The sequence below is a fragment of the Mus musculus genome, chromosome 4 (genome assembly GCF_000001635.26).
Source record: "Mus musculus strain C57BL/6J chromosome 4, GRCm38.p6 C57BL/6J".
In the NCBI taxonomy this organism is placed as follows: Eukaryota; Metazoa; Chordata; class Mammalia; order Rodentia; family Muridae; genus Mus; species Mus musculus.
The window spans coordinates 70,639,177-70,666,137 of NC_000070.6; the positions used below are offsets into that span (position 1 = coordinate 70,639,177).

The 26,961-nt window shown below is 39.8% G+C and overlaps 1 long non-coding RNA gene across 2 annotated transcripts in view; it reads left to right on the top strand.

Annotated features, from left to right (window-relative positions):
• Positions 1-25,963, top strand: part of Gm32209 (predicted gene, 32209) — a 39,962-nt gene extending 13,999 nt beyond the window's left edge. The window contains exons 2-6 of one of the 2 annotated variants that reach the window (NR_168633.1): positions 17,818-17,920; positions 18,689-18,867; positions 24,940-25,011; positions 25,237-25,371; positions 25,795-25,963. This is a non-coding gene — a long non-coding RNA (predicted gene, 32209). The remainder of the gene's footprint in view (positions 1-17,817; positions 17,921-18,688; positions 18,868-24,939; positions 25,012-25,236; positions 25,372-25,794) is intronic. The other variant, NR_168632.1, reaches the window with a different exon arrangement.
• The last annotated feature ends 998 nt before the right edge of the window (positions 25,964-26,961 follow it).

Genomic DNA, 26,961 nt, shown 5'->3' on the forward strand with positions numbered 1-26,961 from the left:
AGAGGAAAGGGAGGAAGACAGTCAGAAGGATATGGGCAGACAGCAGAAGAGCGATAGGGAATAAGATAGATAGGGGGTGAAACAATGAGGGTGCAAAAAGAGAAAGAGAGTTAGGGGAGATGAGGGAAGAATAAAGAGAAAATGGGAGAGAGAAGGAGAGGGAAAGAGAGAGAGAGAAAGAGGAGAGAGAGAGAGAGAGAGAGAGAGAGAGAGAGAGAGAGAACTTGTGTTGAATGAAAATGTAGAGAAATAGAATGTTTGTTTCATGCTGGTGAGAAGAAAATCTGTGGTTGCTATGGAAAAAAAATCACAGAAGCTTCTGAAAAATTTAGGCATAGGAACCATATTATGGTAAAGGCACCTGCTGTGATGAAACACCATGACCAAAATTAACCCAGGGATTAAAAGACTTATTTCACTAAAAATTTTATTTAACAGTTCATCATCAATAGCAGTGAGAGTGGGAACTTAAGCATGACAGAAATCTGGACTGTGGAGCTGATGCAGAGACCACAGAGGGATGCTGTTCAGTGGCTTTCCATGGATTTCCCACCCTGCTTTCTCATTTTCACTCTCTCCCTCTACATCTCTCTCTACACATTTCTTTCTCAAACTCTCAAGAACTTAGAACCCAGGAACACCATCCCAGGGATGATACCCTCCACAATGGGCTAGGATCCCCCACATTAATCACTAGTTAAGAAAATACTCCACTCCCTCCTCTCCTCCAAGTCTCCCTTTACCTCCCCCATCTTCCCATCCTCCTCCTCTCCTGATAAAAGGCTCAGAAAAAGGGAGCCTTCCCATGGTTAGCAAACCATCCCTGCACATGAAATTGCAGCAGGTCTAGGAGCATTTTTTTTTGTTTTGTTTTGTTTTCTATTGAGGTTCAACAAGGCAACCTAGCCTTTGGAAAGGGACCCAAAGGCAGGCAACAGAATCAGATACAGCTTCTACTCCTACAGTTAGAGGTCCCACATGAAAATCGAGCTGCACAATTGTTACACATATACTGAAGGTCTAGGTCTGTCCCATGCATGGTCATTTGATGGTTCAGTCTTCATGAGCTCCTGTGGCTCTAGATAAGTTGATTCTATGTTTTCTTGTGGCGTCCTTGACCTCTCTGGTTTCATCAATCCTTTGTACCCTCCTTTCTATAGAATTCTTCAAGCTCAGCCCAATGTTTGGTTTTGGGTCTCTGCATCTGTTATGATCAGTTTCTGGGTGATGTTTCCCAGATGACAGTATGTCATGTGTCTTCTGAAAGTATAGCAGACTATCAATAAAAGTTTCAGGGTTGGTTCTCTCTCATGGCATAAGTCTGAAGCTGGGCCAGTCATTGGTTGGTCATTCCTTCAATCTCTGATCCTTTACCACTGCACATCATGTTGGTAGGAGAAACTGTGGGTCTAAGGTTTTGTGGCTGGGCTGGTATACTAGTTTCTCCATTGGAAATCTTTTCTGGCCATAGGAGATGGTCATTTCAGGCTCTACATCTTTCATTGCTAGGAATCCCAGCTAGGGTCACCCTTACACATTCCCAAGAGCCTCCATTTCCTAGGTTTTCTAGCTTGTCCCACAGATACCCCGCCCATTCCAGTTTTCTCTCCCAGTACTTTCTCAACTGCACCCTGAATTGATTTCTTTGGCTCACCTCTCCAGGCCTTTTCACACCTCATTCCCCTCCCTTCATTCATCACTGATGTCCACTCTATTTCCCCTTCTCCATGAGATTCCCCTTCTCATGTCTGGTATTGAAATCTTTGTTAGGTGGTCTTTGACTCTTAGAAGGAGTGCCATTTGGATTATATATATATATATAATATATTCATTCATATATATTCATTATATATATATATATATATATATATATATATATATATATATATATATATTCATTGCATTGCATGCAGTAATTTTTAAAGTCAAATAGCTAAATTTTATGGTTCTTGATGGCTTTCAGTCATCAATTTTGTTATTTTCCTCCCTCTCTCCTTGTCTTGTATTTAACTCCCCCCCCCCTATAAGGAGCCCCTGCATCCCCCTTTTCCTATCAGTTCACTTGTATCATTCTATTACCCTTTATCCTTCTCTCAGCTTCTTCTGTATTTGCCTTCCTGCATCTTGCTAAGGACTTTCCCACTTTGCCACTTCTCTGATCCGATTACTTGTAGCATGTTCTTCCTTTCTCGTCTCTGTTTCATCATAACTTCCTTATCCTGGCAGTGTTGGTGTTCTGCTTTCCTGGTGTCTGTAGTTACTTCAAGTTTTTTACTCACATCTGAAGATTTGTAGCCAGATCCTCCAATAAAAGAGGACATGGAACATTTGTTGCCTTTCTGGGTCTGCATTACCTCAGTCAATATGATCTTTTCCAATTTCCTTCATTTATTTGTAAAGTTAATGATTTTTGTTTTATTTACCAATGAATAGTACTTTATGGTGTATATGTACATCATTTTTCATTATCCATCCATCAGTTGTAGGACATTTAGGTTGTTTCCATTTCCTAGCTATTGTGACTAATTGCTCTTCATAGTGGCCTCAGCCGTTTGCATCCCACCAACAATGAATGAGGGTTTAATTTCCCTCACATCTCCTTCAGTATTTGTTGTTGGTTATTACATTGATCTTTGCCATTCTGACTTGGAAAGAAAAAAAAAAACTCAAAGTTTTTTTTATTTACATTTACTCTAAGTGCTAGGAATAATGTTTTTTTTCTTTTTATTTTTTTTTTTTTTCTACTGAGAACTCTCCGTTCAGGTTTCAGTGCTTTTTTTTTTTTTTTTTTTTTTTGGATGGGTCACTTTTTTGTTGTAGTTTTGTTTTTGTTTTTGACATTTATTTTTTGTTTGCATATTTTGGGTATTATCCTCTTTCCATATATATCTGGGAAAGATGTTCTTCCATATATATCTGGGAAAGATGTTCTTCCATTCTGTGGGCATATTTTTCAACTGATTGATTGTTTCTTTTGCTGTGTGGAAACTTTTTATTTCTGAAGACACACTTGTCAATTGATAGCCTTAGTTCTTGGGAAAATGAATGTTATTTAGGAAATCTTTTTCTATACCTATATCATGTAGGATACTGCCTATGTCTTCTAGAAGTTTCAGTATATCAGGTTTAGGTCTTTGATCAATTTGGAGTTAATTTTGTGCAAGGTGATAGATATGGGTTTAATTTTATTCTTCTGCTTGTGGACGCCCAGTTTCTTTGAGCACCATTTGTTGGGAATGCTTTCATTTTTTCCCAGCATGCTTTCATATCTTTGTCAAATATTAGGCTGACGCTACCTTATGTTTGTGTCCTTAATTTTATTCCATCTGTCAATCAGTTTTTGTGCCAATCACATTGTTTTTTTATTACTACGCTTCTGTAATGTATCTTAAGATATATTTTAATCACTCCATCAATGTTTTTCTTGATTAGGATTATTTTGGCTATCTTTGGTGTTTGTGGTTTCAGATGAATTTTAGGATTTTCTTTTAATTAAAAAAAAAAAGAAATGGAGATTTTGATTGAGATTGCTTTGAATTTGTAAATAGCTTTTGGTTAAATGGTTAATTTTACAACATTAATTATACCAGTCTAAAAGCATGCTTTGTCTTTCCATTTTCTGGTATCCTTATCTTTTTCTTCAGAACTTTAAAGTTTTCACTCTAGAAGTCTTTCATTTCCTTGGTTAAGTTTAGTCCTAAATTTATTTTCTTCAAGGGAGTGTACCCATGATCTCTATCTCTGTATGCTTTTCCTTGATATATAAAAACGATATTAATCAGTATAAGTTGTTTATATATTCTACCACATTGCTAACTTTATCATACCTAGGAGTGTTCTGGTAAAATTTGGGCACCTGTATAGTATCATGTCATGTGAATAGGGTTAGTCTGACTTCTTTCTCTACATGTATCCCTTTAATAGTCTTCTCTTGTCTTCTTGTTCCAGCTAGTACTTCAAACACAATGTCAAAGGAGTGTGGATATTGGACATCCTTGTCCGTTTCTGTCTCCATTTGGATTGCTTCAAGCTTTCTTCCATTTAGGATGTGTTGGATGGGGGTTCTTGTATATAGCTTTTTGTTGTATTGTAGTACATTTCCTTTAGCCCCACATTCTCTAAGATGTTAATGATGAAGGTATATTACATTTTGTCAAAGGCTTTTTCTATACCTATTTAAATGATTTTGTGAGCTTTGTCTTGAGTCCATTTTAGTAGTTTCTTTCATTTATTGACTTGCTTCTGTTGAGCCATTCCTGAAGTTCAAGATAAGGCCAACTTCCTTCCTTCCAGTCTGCTCCTCCACATGGGCCAAATCAGAGGCCCGATACCCTCCCACACCCTACAGTCTGTCTGCCTCCCAGGAGATCTGCAGTGACCATGGACTTAGGTAAGATATAGGTAACATGGGTTATCCAAAAGCCCATGCCAGCTGGGAAATCCATCAGGTCTTTTAACTTGAGTTCAATACCAGGGATGGATATGATTGATGGAATACAGACCCCTACAGGTTGTTCTCTGCTCTCCACACATACTTTATGGTTGATGCATATAAGCATATGCAAGTAAATGACTAAGCAAAATAAATGTGATTTTTAAAATGTGATAAGACCCAACAAAAGACGTAGAAATCTTTACATTGAAACCGAATTTGGAAGTTACCTCTGACTGACTAGCAAGAGAGTTACAAAAGTGTGAGCATTATATCCCCACTCTTTGTTGATAGAACACAATAGGTGCAAATTTACAGAAGGGACAGGGACAGACAACTCTCTAGGAAATATGGAGTTAGAGGGAAAGGCTTCTTAGAGGAAGTGACTTAGTATCGCATAAAGCTGTTGGCAAGTAGTGTTTTTTAAGTAGTATTTTTCAGCTGGGGTTTACTGTGGATCTTGCAAGCAGTGACAAGGGGCTCTGATGTTAAAAGAAGTTATGCTTTTGCATAGGGAATGGAGAAAAAAAACCTGGGTTGTTGTATATGTTGAGTGCTCTTACAGGGTCCTCAGGTGGAAGGGTTTGAAGTTAATGCCAGGATACCTAGTCTACAATTTAGGGGAGGAACTTTTCTATAGTTTGTAAATGTGAGGATGCTACTCTGTGCTTTGTGTAGTCTTCCAAATGCTTGCACACATTGACCACAGTAGCCTGAGTTGTGTCATCCATAACTCTTGTATTGTTTTCCTCTAGACCCGGGGTAATGGGTACTTCCAGTACTGTTCTAGTATGTAGAGGGCCACGGTTATAGGTGTGAGATGTGTGGAATTTTCAAATTAAACTTCTGATATTTTTTGTAAAGATAAAGGAAATAGAGACATGATTACAGACTGTTGTACAATGAGGTGACCTTGATGATTTACAGGTGACCTGGACTGTTAGTAATGTTAGGCAGGCTGCAAGAGAACTTCATCAACAGTTGTAGTTCTAGATGAAAGAACTTTGTTTGTAATATAAACTTTTACAATTTTCCATATGAACTGTTCATGTATTTATTTTGTGTGTGCACATTTCTGCTACAGAACATTTGTGGAGGTCAAAAGATGACTTCTGAGAGTGCGTTTAATCCTCCCACCTTCTAGGTCTTGGTGTTTGAACTCAGTTGATCAGCCTCAGCAGGAAGGCCCTTAATCTGCTGAGCCATCTCACCAGATTCTAAAAGCTCCATTTGTGAAAAGTAGTATTTGTTGTTGTTTCTGTTGTACAGTAGGCAGTGCTTGGACCAGTACAGGGCACCACACAAACGACACTTCATTTGCTAGTGTGCCTGTTTCCTCGCCATCTCCTGCCACTCATGTTTTTCTTGTTGTTATTATATTTATCTCTTTTCATCATGTCTAATGTAATTATCCTCCTTGCAGTCTGGTGTCATTCTTTCTTCTCCAAATTCTGACAGAAAAAAAAAACCCTTCATATTTGATCCTTGGTCCATTTTTTACTTTTCCTTTTAAAACAGAAAAATAGGTTGGAGAGATGTTACATCAGTTAAGGGCTCCTGCTACTCTTGCACAGGACCTAAGTTTCATTCCCAGCACTCACATCAGCTGTCTCTAATTCCAGTTTTAGGGCATCTGATGCTCTATTCTGGCCTTGATGGGGAGGTATAACCATGTGTCATTGACACACATAGACACACATGCATATGCTGATTTTTTTTAACATCATGGGGCCTAGAGAAATAAATGGCTTGGCATTCAGAACATTTCCTGTTCTTTCAGAGGACACAATTTCAGTCCCAGCACCCACATTGTGGCTCGTAACTTTCTGTAACTCCAGTTGCAGAAGTTCTGACATACTCTTCTGGTCTCTGCTGGCACTGAATGCACATGGTATATACACATACATATAGGCAAAATAATGATACAAATAGAATAAAAATAAAGACAAAGTGTACAGGATACATTTTTATACTTAGAAATAATGAACTGATGGAAAATACTATATATTTCAGAAAGAGAAGGAGGGGTTTCCTGGGAGGGGTTGGAGGAAGGAAATAGAAGGGAGAAATCATGTAATTATAATTTCAAAACATAAAATTTCTATAGAGGGAAAAATCCCTTAAAGATAGGAAACCAATGATAAGAGAAATTTGAGGAACAAATTGAAATTAAGTCTAATTTCTGCTATTTAGTCTAACACTACTATTATTACTATAGATTAAAAGATAGCTAAACCAAATGTAATATTTAGGACTTGGTAATATAGGAGTGAGTACAGATTATGTAGCTTTCTAAAGTCTTTTAGTTCAAAGAATATGTTCAAAGCATTTGTAATAGTCATTTCCCTTCCCTGCTTCCTGGCCTGCAAAGATGTGAGCAAGCAGCCCCTTTTTCCTGTGCTGCAACCACAAGTTGCTTTTTGCCAGGACTGCCCTATCATAATAGACTTTACCTTCAGACAAATCCTCCCTCTTAAAAAAAAAAACTGACAGAAAGTACAGATATAAGGAAGAGAGAGAAGAGAAATAGAAGTAAAGGAATACAAGAGGAAGGACAGAAAGGGAAAAAATGAAGATACAGTGAAAGGTAGAAACACGCAACAAATGAAGAAAGAAGTAATAAAGATAGAAAGGAAGATAAAAAGAAAGAGAGAGAGAAAATGAGTGAAAGCTGGCCATCAAATAATTCTGTGCCTCTGGACTAACCCAGGAATGCTAATTAGAGGGCATGCATTTTTAAGAGAATATGCTTCAGGTTAGCTGATGTCAGATGAGACTCAGATAGCCCTGCTCTGGGACCATAATATCACATGATAAATACTGAATAATTTTGTTTAATGATCAATGAAAGGTGTGTTCCTGAGAGAGTCAATAAATGATTCAGTTGTTCACGTGTTATCTGGGACCAATGTAGTGTAGCCTAAAGGATCATTGCCTTTTATATTTTTGGTCAGTAACACAGTCTAAGTCCTATTGTTTATCTTGGAGAACTGAAAACTTTTCAGGAAAATGAAAGGCCTATTGCTTACTCTGTGTCAAGACTTGTGTAGGAATAATAGAGCAGGTTTCTTGTGTGAGCATCTGACATTTCTGCTCAGCCTCCTTCACCTCCCCTTCATCTCAAGCACACCACCCCTGCCATTACAAAGCTCTACTGAGTCCTCCATACATGATCCTTTTCATTATAGAATGCTAGACATCCATTCAATTATTGAAGAATGCCCTGTTATATTTATGGCAGAGAGGGTTGATATTGAAGCCAATTGTTGATTTTCATGTATGAGGAACACGGAGTTGTTGGGTGGGTGCCAGTTCTCTATCTCTTCATGCCACTTTGACCTTGGGATACATAAGACTTGCAGATAAATTGGAAGATCAATGAGTTGTCCCTCTTGCTATACCAGCGGCTGTTGAGAAATTAATATGAGGATAACAATGAATAAAAGATAATATGGCTTGTAGTGTAAAATATTAAGGGTGGACAGAATGTGCTCCAGGAATCTAAACAAAAGCCTAAAAAACTAATATAAGGGCATCTTCTGAAAAGTCCAGATTTTGAAGGTGACCAAGCTATTGCATGTATCTCTTTACACTAGCAGATAGAGGGAGTGCAGAAACACTGCTGAAATGGTGTTTCTTCTTTCTCATCCCATAGAGCTTGGAGGTTGTTTGGAATTATAGGAATTATTTACCCCTGTTTTACAGGAGAAATATAAAGAGAGAAGGTTAATTGCTTGGTTGAAATTTTTGCAGTTAGTTGCTAATGGATGTAATTTGTAAGGTTTGCTTCTTAATTAGGCTAATACCTATTAGGAAGATGCTTAATAAAATTATGGGTTTTCCTCATTCTTTTTAGAGTGTTTATTGGTGTTGACCTTGTTCATCTCATTTTTCAGCAGTCATGTTGTAAATGCAGCATCTGACATATCTAGAAGACAATCTCACAGAAAAATTCCGGATCCTTTGCCCATGCTTCTGTAACAGTTCATGAGGCATAGCTGATGGAATATTTTGTAAATGTATCCACTAGAACTGGGTACACAACTCAGTATTTTGATTTGTCTTGGTTTTTCTTTCTGGTCTCTATGTATTGCAAAGAAAAGCATCCTTGCTGAGGGGCGAAGAATACCGTGAGTACAAGGGCAAATGTTTACATTGTTGCTAGTGGTTATGCTGGTTTAGTAAGAAGTAGTTGTAGGTTTTTTGCCAGTATCCATGACTTCATTAGCACTGAGGAGTGATCTAGGTTCCCAGTAGCAGACATGTTTCCTTCTTCTTGAGTGGTGTCAAGCCTACACAAAGAACTAAAGTTAACTATGGAAACCTGAGAATAGGAGAAACAGTCTCCCCCAAAGAATGCACAAATTGATTTTCCACCATCAAATAGTTATGCTTTCAAACATACATATAGTTAATGTTTTATGGTCATATCAGGTTAATTTTAGATACATATATGTGTATGCATATGCATTTAAGCAACTGATAATAATAAAAAAGCATAAATTTGAAAAAGATCAAGCGAAAGTATATGGGATGTGGCTTGGAGGGAGAAAAGGGAAGGGAGATATGTAATCACATAATTTCAAAAAACGAAAATCACTTCTGGAGAAAAAAACCCAGACCTCTGGATTGTTGGGGCTCTCAGGTATTTCTTAGAAGAGAACTTATTTGACATCACACTGGAAGCTGTAAAAGCCTGTGGTGTTTTTCAATCTACTGTCAAACCAAAGACCCACATATGACACTAGAGAAATTCTTGGCAGATATCATTAATGGAGCATATTTGATTTTGTGTATTAAAGAGGATCTTAACCACACTCCTCTGGGGATCACAAAACTAGAGACTATTAGAGATCAACAGAAAAATTTGGGAAGGCAAAACAAAAGAGCTGGTATATCAGAGAGATGGAGAAAATGAGTTGTAAGGAGCAACATCTTGGCCTGAAAATGGAAATAAAATTGAGTCATAGTTAATTTTATCTAAATCTTTAACATCTTTTGGGTACATCTAGGATATGAATTAATCTTGATATCTCAACTCCAAAGTGACTCTGTTCTCTGGGGCTACCTAGATTCATGTCCCACTATGCCCTTTCTGTGACATCACACTAATAGAGACATGACTGTTACTGATACCAGAGAGACAATTTTTTTTTGCACACCTTGATTCCCAACCTCTTTTGACTGTGCCTCATGTGAACTATTTGCCATCTCTATTCCTTAAATGCAAAGGCACACTTGCCCTTGACTCTCAGCTCTACGCATACAATTTGCACTTGCTGAAAAGTACTTAATATCTCATCTCTGACATCATTGGAGCTAACGTTTAGTGTCTTCTTACTGCCACCTGTTAATAATCAAATGTGATCATAAGACTTTCAGTTCAGATGCTAGACTTCTGGAGGAAAATACTAAAATACTCTCGAAGCAAGAAAAAGGGATGATGATTTTATTTAAACAGATGCAACTTACTGGGTGACAAAGACTGAGTCTATCTTTAACTGCTTAAAAAGAATTTCCAATCTCACCCTTTTATTTTTTCTTCTTAAAATATTGTCTCCTGTCAGTGTTGGTTCCTGAGGTTAAAATGAATGTGTTACAGAAAGGGAAAGAAGATCAGCCATCAATGCCAGTTCCCCCTGCTGTACCTACCTCGCTTGAGAAATGAATAAGATCACTCTAAATAAAAGATAAATGATGCTATGTCTTTGGTAATAGGATAATAAGCCATTCACAACTTGGTGTATCAAATTAAGCCAAATTAACCCTTTAGGAAAAATGGTGGATTCTTGTTTTTGTTCTCAAGAAAAGCACTAGTACAGAAAATGTTACAAATGAAGAGTCGTTCAGGGGCTTCAAAAGGACAATTCCGAAATACCTTTCTTTTCAGATCGTCTTTTCCAGGCACCTGTGTGGTGAGAGTTGCAAAGAGTTTCCCCCAGTTAACAGAAGCAGAGCAGGCACTTGGATCTCTCCATGGATTCAGTAACTAATCTTACTGGTAGATGTGGTTGCCGCCAGCTCTGTTTAGGGGATGAAGTGGTGTTTGCACTTCAATCCAAGAGCTGTGCTCAGAAACTCCCGATTCCCTTAGGATCTATACAAATCATTCATTAGATTAATCTAAGTATCAGTCCTGAATTAAGTGCATATGTATCCCAGATGTTCTTCTAGGAATGCATTATGTAACACAATGTATACAGACAAAGGCTTCAAACCCTGGGCTTCCGAGGAGACTTTATAAACAAGATAGCTACAGTGAATTACCCACTTCGTTACCCAGTCTCCCTAAGTTATAACTGTTTCAGGAAACTAAATGTAGCTGAAAACAAAAGTCTCAGTTCAGAAACAACAGTTATTTTATGTGTAGAGATAGGAAGCCCCTTTCTCTAAGAAAAAAGAAAACCCATTAGGCATAGATTTCTTCCCTTGAATTTTTGATCTTTAACCCTGAAGAACATAGAGGTGGGTTGAGTGACTCATTTAATTTTGGAATAGTTCAGTGAATTATTTATCATAAGAAATGGGGGAAGCAGTAGAGAAGAAAGAGGGGAGAAGTAATTTTAAAATATCTTTAGCTGGAGGAAGTTTGGCTCACCCACACCTGAGCAGATATGGCGCATGTACAGTGACATTCAGAGAGGTCTGCATTAGTAAGAAGAAAAGCTCTGGACACCATTGCTGGCAGAGGCAGATGTACACCTGCACATCTACCATGTAGGAAGAATCATATGTGTGTCGAGACCTTCTAAAATGAGAGCTGTAAAGACAACTGCAGGTGAACAGGCCTCCTGTGTTGCACTTCTGGCAAAATAGTCCTCTGAGGGAGCTCTAGCCAATTTCTAGCTGTGATACACGAAGCTCACATCACAAATAGGCCACAGTGTTTGTTTTTCTTGCCCATATTTTAGAGTAGATATTAGACATGCCTTTGAAATGTCTGCCAGTGTTTGTCAGAGGTAAAGCTTCTGAAAATGATGCTGCAAGAGCACCAACATGGCTCATGGAAGGAAGGCTCTGAGTTCAGGGGAACAAAGACTGCTGTAACCTTTGGGAGGTCTGTGCTCTTGTCGGTACAACAACTTGACCTCAACTTGAGACATTTTTTGAATAAGAAATATATCTAACTCACCATAAGAAAAGAGGTATGCATAGAGTTGGGAACCAGTTATTATGCCCTTGTGCATAAGTGTAAGCCTTTGGCTTCCTTTCCCTTAATCTGTAATTTAGCTCCATCTTTCCTGGAATCCTTAGCACTTGTACCTCCTGTTTTAACATGAATATTATTTCTGGAAAATTATTTCACAAATTATTTAATATTCCTAGAAGTGAAACTGAAATATTACCCCATGGTGCTGTCTAAGGAGGTTTTGCTCCTCATTTTTCTTGTAGAATAGATAGGACAGAGCTCTGTCTACATGACATAGCTGTCCATGTCTGTCTGCTTGTCAGTGAACTAGCACAAAGTTGTCATAAGAGTCACTATGACTGATACTATTACCAATTCTTTGTTAGTGGCTAGAAATAATTAACATTATTTCTAAATATTACATCTTCTATTTGAAAGTATAGAAAAGGTGAAGGAGCTCCGGGTAACGCCATAAGCCACCAAGCAGGTATTATAGGGCTTATGCCATGGAGACTTAAACACCATAGTCCCTGCCATAATACAGTAACGAACATGGAACTCTGAATGCTCTATGATGGAGAGAAGGCTCCTTGTAGATATTTCTCAGACAGTTGTAGAGAAAGCAGAACTGAATTCTATGAAATAATGACAGTGTAGTTGTTCTCCTCTGGAACATAGAAGACCCACTTTTATGCACAATAGTTACATAGAGACTGGATGTTTGGACATTAGTGTAGCCCTGTGGAGCCTTCACATATATTCAGTCACACATGGGTTAAAATTGGAACCCTATTGACTCTGGCCTCCCGGAACTTCTTTTGTTTCACTTGTACAACAAGATTAAAAATTCCTGTAAAACAGCTCTGAGCCCCATCTTTTAAGGGGGTTATTTGATTTTCTGGAGTCCACCCTCTTGAGTTCTTTATATATATTGGATATTAGTCCCCTATCTGATTTAAGATAGGTAAAGATCCTTTCCCAATTTGTTGGTGGTCTTTTTGTCTTATTGACGGTGTCTTTTGCCTTGCAGAAGTTTTGCAGTTTCATGAGGTCCCATTTGTCAATCCTCGATCTTACAGAACAAGCCATTGCTGTTCTATTCAGGAATTTTTTCCCTGTGACGATATCTTCGAGGCTTTTCCCCACTTTCTCCTCTATAAGTTTCAGTGTCTCTGGTTTTATGTGAAGTTCCTTGATCCACTTAGATTTGATCTTAGTACAAGGAGAGAGGAATGGGTCGATTTGCATTCTTCTACATGATAACAACCAGTTGTGCCAGCACCATTTGTTGAAAATGCTGTCTTTATTCCACTGGATGGTTTTAGCTCCCTTGTCGAAGATCAAGTGATCATAGGTGTGTGGGTTCATTTCTGGGTCTTCAATTCTATTCCATTGGTCTACTTGTCTGTCACTATACCAGTACCATGCAGTTTTTATAACAATTGCTCTGTAGTAAAGGTTTAGGTCAGGCATGGTCATTCCACCTGAGGAATACCAAAAGGCTGAGAAACACCTGAAAAAGTGTTCAACATCCTTAATCATCAGAGAAATGCAAATCAAAACAACCCTGAGATTCCATCTCACACCAGTCAGAATGGCTAAGATCAAAAATTCAGGAGACAGCAGACGCTGGCGAGGATGTGGAGAAAGAGGAACACTCCTCCATTGTTGGGGGGATTGCAAGCTTGTACAACCACTCTGGAAATCAGTCTGGCAGTTCCTCAGAAAATTGGACATAGTACTATCGGAGGATCCAGCAATACCTCTCCTGGGCATATATCCAGAAGATGTCCCAACCGGTAAGAAGGACACATGCTCCACTATGCTCATAGCAGCCTTATTTATAATAGCCAGAAGCTGGAAAGAACCCAGATGCCCCTCAACAGAGGAATGGATACAAAAATGTGGTACATTTACACAATGGAGTACTACTCAGCTATTAAAAAAGAATGAATTTATGAAATTCCTAGGCAAATGGATGGACCTGGAGGGCATCATTCTGAGTGAGGTAACCCAATCACAAAATAACTCAAATGAAATGTACTCACTGATAAGTGGATATTAGTCCAGAAACTTAGTATAGCGAGATATAAGGTACAAGATGCAAAACACATGAAACTGAAGAAGAACAAAGACCAAAGTGTGGACACTTTGCTCCTTCTTAGAATTGGAAACAATCACCCATGGAAGGAGTTACAGAGACAAAGTTTGGAGCTGAGACAAAAGGATGGACCATTTAGAGACTGCCATATCCAGGGATCCATCCCATAATTAGCCTCCAAATGATGACACCATGGCATACACTAGCAAGCCTTTGTTGCAAGGACCGTGATATAGCTGTCCCTTGTGAGACTAGGCCGGGGCCTAGCAAACACAGAAGTGGATGCTCACAGTCAACTATTGGATGGATCACAGGGCCCCCAATGGAGGAGCTAGAGAAAGTATCCAAGGAGCTAAAGAGATCTACAACCCTATCGGTGGGACAACATTATGAACTAACCAGTACTCCAGAGCTCTTGACTCTAGTTGCATAGGTATCAAAAGATGGCCTAGTCGGCCATCAATGGAAAGAGAGGCCCATTGGTCAGGCAAACTTTATATGCCCCAGTACAGAGGAACGCCAGGGCCAAAAAATGGGAATGGGTGGGTAGGGGAGTGGGGGGGGGGGAGGGTGTGGGGGACTTTTGGGATAGCATTGGAAATGTAATTGAGGAAAATATGTAATAAAAAAAAATCCTGTAAAACAGCCTTGCTGTATTTGGCAGAAATCTTAAGTGGAATGTCGAGACTATAGAACACAAAGAAAAGGCAGTTGGTGTTGATGGGAAGGAAGCCTTTTCACTAGCAAAGTGATGATAGTGAGAGTAATAGGAGTTATTAGATAAGCTTGGACGAACACATAGCATTGAGCATGTCCCACACACTATTTCTGTCAGAGACCATCCTGTGAGAAAGTCCTTCACAATCTCCTTAACAAATCAAAGGGCCTTGTACTAAGAGCTGGTTGCCACCTCCCTTTCCTCCTTGTTCTCTTCCTAACACCTAAGGCTGCAAGATTTGAATAACAGTCCCCTCTCCCCTATCTCTTCCTGAGTTCCCATGACATCCAAGGACATGAGCTATGCCTGAGCCCAGCTTGACTCCCAAGGCTGTTGAGGAGGATCAAGGTTCCAGAGATAAGATGCAAAGTGCCCGCTGCTTAGCGCCTGACTTCGACCCTCATGTCAGGAGATGCCCACTTCTTTGTTCTTTGTATAATTCTCCCTCAACCCCTCCCATATTCCCCGCAATGTATGCTTTAAAAAGAAGGCACCTCAGCCTAATAAACGAGACCTTGATAGGTTGACATATCTGCTTGGTTCTCCGACTTTCTTTCTTTTACTCCCATTTCCTTCTAGGTTCGTGGTCCCCCTCGCACCCACGAATAACTGAATCCCGCGGGACGGGATAAGTGGCGCCCAACATGGGGCTGGAAGGAGACATTTTGCAGGGCAGAGGTGAGAGGGGGTGGTGGTGATGGAAACCAGAGAGCAGGAGGAAGGCAGAGTCCATGAGAACAAGGTGTAATACTTTGCTAAGTTATTTCTGCCTAAGCAAAACCACATACACAGGAAACAACACAGAGAAACAAAGGGAGACACTTGAAGTACGCACTGGTTTAAGAACATTCGTTAAGTAAACGTTTCTGTCAGTGATGGCCTGGTGCTGTAACACGCCACGGCCTGGTACAGGTAATGCTCAGCGAGAGAGAGAGAGAGAGAGAGAGAGAGAGAGAGAGAGAGAGAGGGGGGGGGGGGAGCAGAGAGGGAGGCGCTGCGATGCTTCCAGGAGGCTGCTCATAACTTACTGTCTTCCTCACATGATAATGAGAACTGATAGAAGTAATTGAATTTGCATTACCTGAATCCTTTCAAAAAAGTCTCACACCTGACGAGCACAGCAAAGTGGGAACTGTTTTTCAGCTTTTAAAACATCACACGATTTAAAAATTATTGAATCGTCTGTTCTCACTCAAAGTAGCCAACTGACCAGCTCAGTCCTTAGACTTGTGCTGCTCAGCGGCCTGCCGGGCAGGCAGCTGCTTACCTCACAGCACAGAGGTGAGCAGCAGCTTCTTGGAGGGAGGGACCTGGAGGGGCCTTCTGTCTTCCTCTGCAATACTTAGTTTGCATATTTCCACATTATAGCCTGCAAGCTGGGTAGTCATTATCCTCGTTTCTCTAGTGTACAAATGATACACCAGGAGGTCAAGCAACTCTCCTGAGGTCAAACTACTAGTAAGTGATATATGTGCAAGTGACCTAGGCTAGCTCCTGTAGAGTTGATGCTCTGAGTAGGAGGGTTGTAACTATATATAGCACTTACACATTTTGAAAATGTTATTTCTTACTCAAAAAGTGCACAGAGACTACTTAGAAATTGATATTGTAATTAATTTGGTGTTTTACAGCATTCTGTTAACTCAGTGTTCTTCAATACTCCATAGTGCCTTCATCAAATTCCACCTATGATTGAAAAACAAGGAAAGAAAGCAAATGTCTGGAACATTGAGTTCCAAAGAGCAAATTAAGTCATATCAACAACAAAGATATAAAAATGAAATGAAAACAAATGAAGAGACAAGAACCCAAGCTCTGTGGCTAAGCTAAAACAACGTATGGGATCCCTGTGCTGCCTTGCCCCTAAGCCTCATTTCATAGAAGCCAAGCAGCTTAGACTGTAGCAGTGACTTCCTGTTTGCTCCTGGTAGGATAGTTTCCCTTTCTAGACCTCCAGGTTACTCTATGATAAAGTGGAGGACCACCTGAGCAGGATTGGTCCTCTATCCATTTATAGCATTCTGTGCTTCTGTGTGTGTCATTAACATGCTAAGTTTGCTATTCTTTCTTTCCTCAGATATTTCTGTTCTTTCTATTTAAATATGATTTTTCATATAGAGTAGAAATTAAAAAGAATCAAGCTAGAAATAGCCATCATCTCATTCCACTTTTCCATTTCACTGACAATTCAGTGATTTAACAGATTTAACAAAGTACCTTTCATGGTAGTCTGGTTGAGATTATGAGGCACATCTCAAGGCTTCCAGAATCTTCTTCATTTGGCTACCCCACATTTTTCACTGACAGTCCTAGCTTGAATGGTCATCTTCAGATTCTTCAAACAGAGATAAAACAATAGCAAATCTTTCCACCATGGTAGTGTAGAAAGAAACCCTGGGATTCAACTTCACTTACTGCAGTCAGATGTCAATCCTTTCCAGCCAGCATATCCCACAGAGAGGAGACAGGTGACTTACATGCTAGCATGCATGACATGTATATCAACACATAGGCATTCATATCCAGGTCTTGAAATAAATTCAGAAATTATAGAAAGGTTAAATTTGGGGTCAATAGAACATCTTTTCCTATAACTCATGTAGTTATTTGGGCTTTATACTGTCTGATCCTGTAGCCCAGGCTTGCCCCAAACTTACAATCAACCTGCCTCTACTTCTTGAGTGCAGGATATATAGGCGTGAGCCACCTTTTGGTAAATTTTTGAAGTGTGAAATACTCAACCATCTCCAATTATGTTCTGTATTCCTTTTCCATGCTCATTCTGCGATAGTAAGAATCAGAGTTAACCTGTAAGTGGTACTTGCCCATGGACAATATATATTTCTGGAATACTGAGATTTGTAGTTCTTGGGAAATAACAAAGGTACATGTTTTTATTCCCCTGAAAATGTTTGTCTGAGCCAACTACACCATATGTACTTAGTCACATGTAGGCTGGAGGTAACCAGATAGGAAATATGTCAAGATATATGCTTGCCTTAATTGGACAGTGAACTGTGGAGCTCCTTTTAAAAAACCCATACAAACATGACTTGTTACCACTCTCTGGGTTCTCCAAGTGGGCCTGACCAATATCCTATCCTGGTCAGTATTTAATTAATGCTTCAAATTTGACTCAAAATTGCTCAATTGGTTTTACTCTCATTAATCTCAGGATTATCAAGGTGGATGAGATTAGACAGGAATTCTGAGAAGTATGCTGAGATGACACCCTACTCAGAAGTGTGCATACAAACTGAAGGGCAAAACTGACAAATGCCAACCAAATTAGCAACTGCTTTTACCAGGCTAGCCCAGAAAAACTCTGCACACTACCTGCACATGACTCTTAACAATCCCAAAGTATGCCCTTATGGTCTTTAAGTACTCAGTAAGTCTCTAAGGTTAGTAAACAAGATGTAATTATTCTCTTGTAGCTGCCTGTCCATCTACCAAGTCTGTCCTGCTAGCATATTGAAAGAAACCTCAGATGTCTAGTAAACCATGGGTTAAACCAACAAACTCAATCTTCTAAAATAAGTAAGTTCAAGGCATATCTTCAAAACATGAAACTATTTGTTTATGATTATTTCCCTTCTGATGTAAAATCTAGATGTCTGTAACACAATGCAAATAAAGTGTAATTATATATTAAGAAATAAAAATATAAGAAATAATATTTGAAATGTATTACTAACATTTTTCTTATCTAGACCATTCTGATAATCATACTTATAATCCCATTCTTGGATCTGTTAAGTTGATACTATTAATATCTCATTTGAGTTTTAATTTGAAAAAATGCAAGAAGAAGCATAAGTTATGAATGCTCATGGCTATCTTTGTAAATAATGAACAAAGGCAAAATTAGAATACAATAGAAAAGCCAATACAAAATGATAATGCACTTGAAAGTTAGTTATATATAGTTACAATTTCTTCTGAGCCTGTGTAGCCTCTCACAAGCCTGAAGCAGGCTGAGCCAGAACTTGACCTTGCTGCCACTAAGGAGATTGTCTAGGGTGGAGCCTTCCTCCCTAGATCACTCTATTGTTCAGCCACTGTTGCTGTTCCTCTTCAAGATACTGCTACTTGCTGAGAGGCATCAGAGCTATTCCTGGAGACTATGACTAAGTCCTATCCTGACTTCATCACCTGCAGCTGGTTCCAGGCTCCAAAGATGAATTGGCAGGAATAGGCTTTCCCTTCTCCTTTATAAAGCATGTCCACCATTAAAATTATGAACCTTGATCAGAACACTGTCTTGGTTCCATCTCTCTCTCGTCACCTAGTTTCCCTCTCTTTCAGCACCAGCCTGCCATTCAGGTGTATCAGTCCTTGTGAGCCACTGGACCACTGGCAACAATTTGGCGCCCAGACTGGAACCTGAAGAAGTTTAGGAGGACGCTGAGGGAACGCTGTTTTGTGTGGAGCTCCACGGAAGAAAAAGAAAAAGAAAAGGATTGTATCGGACAATGAAGCAACAGGTACACATTCTAGCGCTAGTTTAAAACTTCATTTTTTAAAGGGTTGTTACAGGTGTGGAAAGATACAGGTTAAGTTTGGATTCAGTGCTAACCCAGCGCTGGATCCACTTGAGTCAACAGCGGAATTATCGGAACTAGGAACTGATCAGGAGGTTGTCCGCAGCTTTTAAAAGCTACTTCAGGCGAGAGGATAAGGGTTTAAGGAAAAAAGAAATGAATCAGGCGATTGTCCTCAGTTTTCAAGAGTTGCTTCGAGCAAGAGGAGTAGGGTTCGAAGTACAATTGTTAGAAAATCTTTTAGATAGGAGAGATTCTTGTTGCCCATGGTTCAAGGAAGAAGAAACTTTAGATATCAAAACCTGAGAGAAAATTGGAAAGACCTTGAAAATCACTCAGGCAGATAATTTCACCCTTTGCCTTTGGGTGCTCGTAAAAGATGCCATTGAAAAGGTGATCTTGCAGGGTTTAGATGGTACCCAGGCAGCGCTTGATGAATCTCAGGAAGAGCGCCTTTTAGAAAAGGGTCCTCTCCACTTTAAATTTGATAGATATAGAGACTCTGATGATGAGATAATTTTAGACAAAGCAGATCACTCAGAAAGAGGAGCTGCCAAATATTCTGAGGAGGATTGGCCTCCTTGCAAATCTCCCGCTCCATCTATAGCCTCCACCATGGGAGATGCTACTCATTGGGACACGCAACTAAGCAAATTAGAGTTTGAAGTTAGACTGCAAAAATTGCAGTTTCATGAGGTCCCATTTGTCAATTCTCGATCTAACGGCACAAGCCATTGCTGTTCTATTCAGGAATTTTTCCCCTGTGCCCATATCTTCGAGGCTTTTCCCCACTTTCTCCTCTATAAGTTTCAGTGTCTCTGGTTTTATGTGGAGCTCCTTGGTCCACTTAGATTTGACCTTAGTACAAAGAGATAGGAATGGATCAATTCACATTCTTCTACATGATAACCACCAGTTGTGCCAGCACCATTTGCTGAAAATGCTGTCTTTTTTCCACTGGATGGTTTTAGCTTCCTTGTCAAAGATCAAGTGACCATAGGTGTGTGGGTTCATTTCTGGGTCTTCAATTTTATTCCATTGGTCTACTTTTCTGTCGGTATACCAGTACCATGCAGTTTTTATCACAATTGCTCTGTAGTAAAACTTTAGGCTGACGCCATTGCATACACTAGCAAGATTTTGCTGAAAGGACCCTGATATAGCTGTGTCTTGTGAGACTATGCCGGGGCCTAGCAAACACAGAAGTGGATGTTCACAGTCAGCTATTGGATGGATCACAGGGCCCCCAATGGAGGAGCTAGAGAAAGTACCCAAGGAGCTAAAGGGATCTGCAACCCTATAGGTGGAACAACATTATGAACTAACCAGTACCCCAGAGCTTTTGACTCTAGCTGCATATTTATCAAAAGATGGCCTAGTCGGCCATCACTGGAAAGAGAGGCCCATTGGACATGTAAACTTTATATGCCCCAGTACAGGGGAACACCAGGGCCAAAAAGTGGGAGTGGGTGGGTAGGGGAGTGGGGGGGAGGGTATTGGGGACTTTTGGGATAGCATTGGAAATGTAAATGAGGAAAATACCTAATAAAAAAATAAAAAAAATGACTGATGAACTTTGCGAGATAAAAAGGATGTCAGATGCAGGAAGGAGTAAATCTTCTGAAATGCACCAATCGCTGCTAGGAAGATCTGTGAGTCAGGCTCGTGGGAGAGGACAGAATACTTCTGATGTGCTAGCCTTTTCTGTCATCGAAGTAATTGACCAGGAAAATACTAGAGTCAGACATTACCAGACTTTGGATTTCAAGTTGATAAAGGAGTTAAAAACAGCTGTTTTGCAATATGGTCCTTCAGCCCCTTTCACACAAGCATTACTGGATATGGTTGTAGAGTCACACTTAAACCCCCTAGATGGGAAAACTCTATGTAAGGCCACCCTGTCAGGAGGAGATTTCTTACTTTGGGATTCTGTATGGTGAGACACCAGTAAGAAAACTGCTGCTTTAAATGCTCAGACCGGTAATCTAGACAGGGATAGTAACATGCTTCTGGGAGAAGGTCCTTATGAGAGCCAGGCGAATCAGATAGGTTTTCCCATTGGAGTGTACACAGAGGCTGCCCGCCATGCTTGGGGATTGTTACTGGTTAGAAGGGATATTGGTGGGAGTTTAGCCAGCATTTGGCAGAGTCCTGATGAGCCTTACCAGAACTTTGTGGATAGGCTATTAATAGCAGCTAGTAGAATCCTTGGAAAATCTGACACGGGAAGTCCTTTCGTTATGCAGTTGGTTTATGAGAACACTAACTCAATGTGTCGCGCTGCTATCCAGCCGCACAAAGGACAAACAGATTTAGCGGGATATGTCCGTCTTTGTGCAGAAATTGGGCCATCATATAATCAGGGTTTGGCTTTCGGCGCTGCTTTTCAAGGGACCACCATACAAGCAATGTTCTCATGGAAACGAGGGAATAATGCATGTTTTAAGTGTGGAAGTTTGGGTCATTTTTAAAGTGATTGTCCTAAGAACAAAGGTGCTGGGAGTGGGCAAGCAGGCCGTGCCCCAGGAATTTGTCCCCGGTGCAGAAAGGGCAACCACTGGGCTAAGGTATGTAAATCCAAGCCAGGCACTCTGGGCTGTCTGGTGCTGGGAAACGAGATGGGGGGCCAGCCCCAGGCCCCGACTTACTCACAGAAAACAGCTTATGGGGCTATAAACCTGCTGCCCAGCCAAAGAGATACATTTTTTAACTTGTCAGGGCAAAACTAGGAGGTGCAGGATTGGACCTCTGTTCCACCACCCACACAATATTAACCCCAGAAATGGAAGTCCAAACTCTGCCTATCTTTGGGCCTCTACCTATAGAAACTTGTGGATTTCTTTTAGGAAGAAGCAGTTCTATTGTAAAAGGCCTGCAGATTTATCCATGTGTTATAAATAATGATTATGAGGGAGAAATTAAAATCATAGGTGCTTCCCTTCATGGTGTTATAACTGTAACCACTAATCAAGGAATTTCTCAACTTGTTTTAATTCCTCTTCATCCACCACTGTCCAGTTTGTTAAGAATGAAAGAGGACAAGGTGGTTTTGACTCCTCTGTGTGAATTGGGTTCAATCTATTGTTAGTCAGAGACCTAAACTTAAATTCACATTTGATGGTAAAGGCTTTGAAAGATTAATAGCTACTGGAACTGCTGTAACAATCATTAGAGGACAAGACTGGCCCTCAAACTGGCTTTTTACTAATACACAAACTCACCTTCAAGGAATTGGTTATGCTAGTAACCCAAAACGAAGCTCCAAATTGCTAACCTGGAGAGATGGGGAAGAAAATCAGGAAAAATTCAGCCATGTTATGTCAAATTTGCCTGTAATTCTATGGGGAAGAGATCTCTTGTCACAGATGAGCGTTATAATGTACAGTCCTAATGAGATGGTGACTAAGCAGATGCTCAGGCAGGGACTTTTGCCTGGTCATGGACTAAAAAAGAAGAGACAAGGAATTAAGACTTTTGAAGATCCTAAACCTCACTCTAACACAAGACGTTTGGAGTATTTTTGGTAGTGGCCACTATCTTGCCTGCATCCCACGCCGATAAAATTCAACAGCTTAATGATATTCTGGTGTGGGTGGATCAGTGGTCTTTACCTAAAGAAAAAATAGGAGCCGCTTCTTTGCTAGTGCAGGAGCAACTAGAAGCAGGACATTTAGTAGAATCTCAGTCTCCTAGGAATACACCAATTTTCATTATCAAGAAAAAAATCTGGTAAATGGAGATTGTTACAAGATTTAAGAAAAGTTAATGAAACTATGGTACCTATGGGACCTTTACAACCTGGGCTTCTATCCCTAGTAGCCATTCCTAAAGGATATTATAAAATTGTGGTAGATCTGAAGGATTGTTTCTTTACTATTCCTTTGCATCCAAAGTATTGTGAAAGATTTTCTTTTAGTGTTCCTTCTATAAATTTTAAGGAACCTATGAAGAGATATCAATGGACAGTTCTCCCACAGGGCATGGCTAATAGTCCTACCTTATGCCAAAAGTTTGTGGCACAAGTCATTCTGCCTGTAAGACGGCAATGGCCCATGATTTACATCATTTATTTCACAGATGATGTTTTGATGGTGGCAAAAGACCTCCAGGATTTGCTTTTGTGTTATAGAGATTTACAAAAAGCTTTAGCTGAAAAAGGATTGCAGATAGCTCCTGAAAAGATACAAACTCAGGATCCTTATAATTATTTGGGCTTTAGACTTACTGATCAAGCCGTTTTTTCCCAGAAGATAGTTATTTGCAGAGACAACTTAAGGACTTTGAATGATTTTCAAAAATTGTTAGGTGATATTAATTGGCTTTGCCCCCATTTAAAGCTCACTACAGGGGAGTTGAAATTTTTATTTGATATTCTTAAAGGGAGTTCTGATCCCACCTCCCCTAGATCCCTAACCTTAAAAGGATTGCTGGCCTTACAACAAGTGGATGAAGCTATTGAGGAGCAATTTGTCACTTATATAGATTACTCTTTGCCTTTACATTTGTTAATTTTTAATACAATTCATATGCCTACAGGATTGTTATGGCAAAAGTCTCTTCTAATGTGGATACATTTGAGGATTTCTCCTAAACGCAATATCTTGACATATTATGAAGCAGTAGCCCAGATGATTATCATTGGAAGGAAGCAGGCACTAACTTATTTTGGCAAAGAGCCAGATATTATTATTCAGCCTTATTGCGTAAGTCAAGACACTTGGCTGAAACAGCATAGTACAGATTGGTTGCTTGCTCAAATAGGGTTTAACGGAACTATAGACAGCCACTACCCTCAAGATAGGTTGATAAAATTTTTGAATGTACATGAGGTGATATTTCCTAATATGACCTCTTTACAACCCTTACACAATGCTGTTCTGGTGTTTACTGATGGCTCCTCTAAAGGGTGAGCTGAATTTCTTATAAATAATCAGCAGGTAATCATAAAGACTACTGGTCTTTCAGCTCAATTAGCAGAATTAACAGCAGTACTGAATGTCTTTCAGTCTGTGCATGAGGCTTTTAATATTTTTACTGATAGTTTATATGTTGCACAATCAGTAACCCTATTGGAGACGTGTGGTGCGTTTAACTTTAATACACCAGCAAGATCCTTGTTTTCACAATTGCAAAACATCATTCTTGCCCCAAAACACCCTTTCTATATTGGCCACATACGATCTCATTCTGGTCTCCCTGGACCTTTAGCTGAAGGCAATAATTGCATCGACAGAGCTCTAATAGGAGAAGCCTTAATTTCAGATCCTGTCATTTTGGCCAAACATGATTATGAAAAATTTCATCTCTCTAGCCATACCTTAAGGCTCTGACATAAAATAAGATCACTAAGGAGCATGCAAGAATGTAAAATAATGTCCTAAAAGTATTACATTATCTCCAGTATCACATTTAGGAGTTAATCCACGTGGTCTTATGCCTAATCATATTTGGCAAATGGATGTAACTCATTATGCAGAATTTGGAAAATTAAGATATATACATGTTTGTATTGATACTTGTTCAGGATTTCTTTTTGCTTCTCTGCATACGGGAGAAGACTCCAAAAACGTAATTGATCATTTCCTACAAGCCTTTAATGCCATGGGATTGCCTAAACTTATTAAGACAGATAACGGGCCATCCTATTCTAGCAAAAAATTTTACTTCATTTTGTAAAGAATTTGGCATCAAACATAAAACTGGAATTCCTTATAACCCCATGGGACAAGGAATAGTTGAACGTGCTCATTGTACTTTAAAAAATTGGCTTTTAAAAACAAAACAAGGGCAGTTATATTCTCCAAGGTCACCAAAGGCACATCTTGCTTTTGCTTTATTTTTTCTAAATTTTTTTGCAAACTGATGTTAAAGGTCAGTCTGCAGCAGATCGCCACTGGTATCCAGTTACTTCTAGTTCTTATGCCATGGTAAAATGGCATGATCCATCAACTAACGAATGGAAGGGTCCAGACCCTGTCCTAATCTGGGGAAGGGGCTTGGTCTGTGTTTTTTCAGAAAAAGAAGTTGTAGCGAGATGGCTGCCTGAGAGATTAGTTCGTCAACTGGACACAGATCCTGAATCTTCTAGTAAGTATGACTCTAACCTTTAGCTGAATAGTTAAATTAGAGCACAGCCTCCACTCCCAGGGAAGCTGTAGTTTTTCTGTGCTTCTCAAGATCACCTCCCCCACACAGTGAGCTCTAGTCTAAGCCTGATCTTTGCTAATTTGCAATTTAATGGAGTACCTGGACTTCCTCAAAAGAAGCTTTTGTACTGTGCTTTTCACTGTCTCTACTTTGTTTTTTATGCAGGTCAGTCAACACCCTTTAGCCTGACTGCAGCAGGCATGCATCCCCGCCCCCAACAGCACACAGGTGGCAGTTACTAATCTTCATTGAAGAAGCATTCCAGTACATATTGTGGCTTTGGTCTGAATTGGGAGTAAGGTGTGCTAATGAGGGCCTGACAGTCAATGACTGGCACCCAGATCTCAGAATCATATCAATCTAAGACAGGGGTACATGCCAAGAGGCCGTGGCTATTAATAATACACCACAGAGCCATGTTTTGTGTAAAATAACACAAGCAAGCTGCATGTATGCTCCTATGACAGATAAGGATGATTCGGGAAGACCTAAGATTTCCTAAGACAGGTGGGGCCACCAGCCACCATAACTCCTGGGCGGGACTATGGAGCATAAATAAATTTTATGCCTCAGTACAGCTTTTTTTTAAAAATATTAATAACAGGGAGGAGATGTAGGCTGAGCCAGAACTTGACCTTGCTGCCACTAAGGAGATTATCTAGGGTGGAGCCTTCCTTCCTAGATCACTCTATTGTTCAGCTACTGTTGCTGTTCCTCTTCAAGATACTGCTACCTGCTGAGAGGCCCCAGAGCTATTCCGGAGACTACACCCTATCCTGCATGTCATCACCTGCAGCTGGTTCCAGGCTCCAAAGATGAATTGGCAGGAATGGGCTTTCCCCCTTCCTTTATAAAGCATGTCCGCCATTAAAAATTTGAACCTTGATCAGAACACTGTCTTGGTTCCATCTTTCTCTCGTCACCTAGTTTCCTTCTCTTTCATTGCTGGCCTGCCATTCAGGTGTGCCCGTCCTTGTGAGCCGCTGGATGGCTCGAAACAGGCCTGGACAAGGCTTTTAGTCCTATGAGTTTGTACTATTTCCATTGTTTATGAGTTTATGAGCAATATTGGAAATGCACGTCAGGTGTTTTGTGCAGTGACATAGGTTTAGTCTGAATTCTGAGGACAGAACCTCCCTTGCTCTACCACATAGCTCCTCTGTGTTGCTGGATACAGGACCTGCAATAGTCTTTCCAGTTATGACATGATTCCTCCTTCAAAACATTTTGAAGCATATCAACTTCCAAGTTTCTGGTATATCAACAACTGTGTAATCAGATGTATCTGAGTTTTGTATCTTCTGATTTTTCTCCTGAGCATGTGGTGAATAACACTATAGTTGTGATCATATCATTAGAGATCCAAACTCTGAGGATGTAAATGGGGAAAATCAGGCTTAAAGGTAAATATTTCTTGTTGCTCATGTTTAAGGTTATATTGTAATGCTATACTTTTTCTAGGTCCAGTTTGCTCAGCTGGCAAAATTTTAAGAATCTTTTCTCTTTCTGAGGTGTGGTTCATGTTTTCTGTTGAGTCTACCTAGTAGCTGGATAGACCACCAGTGGCTGAGTAGCTTCAGTTTTTTTAAGGTTCTCATTAGTGGAAACTAACTCATTTCTCTTTGCTTTAGTTGCAGCAGATAAGCAAATGACTGTTTGCTTAATTCATCATAACTAATTATTGCCTACAAATTGGTGGCATAACCTAAAAGGGATTTTTGAGAGGAAAGAATTAAAAAGCCATAACAGCATATAGCACAGTTAGATCTCTCCGATGTACCTTTTAGTCATGAAGCCCAGCAGGTCAGATTATTACCATCTTCTGGAGTTCTTTGTAAATATTGTATATTAGTCCTCTGTCAGATGAAGGGTTGGTAAAGATTTTTTCCA